This window comes from Amphimedon queenslandica, unplaced genomic scaffold (genome assembly GCF_000090795.2).
Source record: "Amphimedon queenslandica unplaced genomic scaffold, v1.1 AMPQUscaffold_788_Cont27196, whole genome shotgun sequence".
NCBI classification, from domain to species: Eukaryota; Metazoa; Porifera; class Demospongiae; order Haplosclerida; family Niphatidae; genus Amphimedon; species Amphimedon queenslandica.
Genome location: NW_003558863.1, coordinates 1 through 1,055, shown reverse-complemented (window position 1 = coordinate 1,055; position 1,055 = coordinate 1). Strand labels below are relative to the sequence as shown.

Below are 1,055 nucleotides of genomic sequence, written 5' to 3'. Positions count from 1 at the left end.
GAACTTCTGAAATATCTATAGCTCCTATGTCTACAACAGAGTTTCATAATTAAATAATACTAACTAATATTATCATACTACTGAATTGTCTGTTTATTTATCTGCATCTATGTCAGAGCTTTGTGTATCACTGTCAGTATCTTATGATAACATAAAACAAAAATAATAGGCTGTTATGTGGTATACCTTCATCCTTGCTAAGGTCATCAAATGTGTCGAAAGTCTCATCATTTTCGGTATAAACCAACTCAAAGTCTTCCATAGCAGTACAGCTGGTAAGTCAGTGCGTGATTGCGACCTGACTTAGTGCTAGCTGCGCAAGCGGGGGGGTCCAACCACCCTCCAACACCTGTTGAATCTCGGCCCCGATACCGGCGGAATCTCGGCCCCGATACCGGCGGAATCTCGGCCCTGATATTTGTCCCCGACCCCGGAGTGTCCTTCTGGGCTTCCATAGAGTGACGACCTTACTAGAATGCGGATTGCTGCGGATCGTTCCGCACGCTGAACCAAGCACGTGAACGCGCGGAACGTGCACGGACTTGTGCCTAGAATCATAGATACTATATACCCCTGGATACGAAACTCCTCTATGCACACATATAAAATCCCATAAAGAAACGTCATAAACGTCACATCCGGCTGTCCTCACCCTTGTTTCGCTGCATTCATGGCTGCCAGGGTAAGTAAAACAATCACAGTAGCCTATTCGTTTGTTAAAGTTGCTGAATGATCCCTCAGAGGACTTTGCAAAGCCTTTATATATTGAAATAATGTTCATAAACGATAGTTTGAGTGCATATTTTAGTTCTACAATGGATGTCATAGCCTACTTGTTGTGTACATTTCACTCAAGCCACTTTTTTAGCTTAACTCTGTTGAATTAGGCCAACATTTTTTATTGTACTGATAGGTTATTGTTTACTAGTTGTAGTGGGGTTATTATTTAGAGTTTGTGTTAAGTAAAAGAGCTGTTATTTTCTAAATCTTGGTTTTTCAAGCCCCACCTTTCTAGCCAATTTTTCTTTGTAATACTTGACTTAATTGGAACTTTT

General features: G+C 40.9%; 1 long non-coding RNA gene across 1 annotated transcript; it reads right to left on the bottom strand.

Annotated features, from left to right (window-relative positions):
- Nucleotides 1-330, bottom strand: LOC109593583 (uncharacterized). The gene is made up of 3 exons (XR_002191048.1): nucleotides 187-330; nucleotides 79-140; nucleotides 1-30 (listed from the first exon to the last, which is right to left on the bottom strand). It is a non-coding gene; the product is annotated as an uncharacterized LOC109593583 (long non-coding RNA).
- Between the last annotated feature and the right edge of the window lie 725 nt (nucleotides 331-1,055).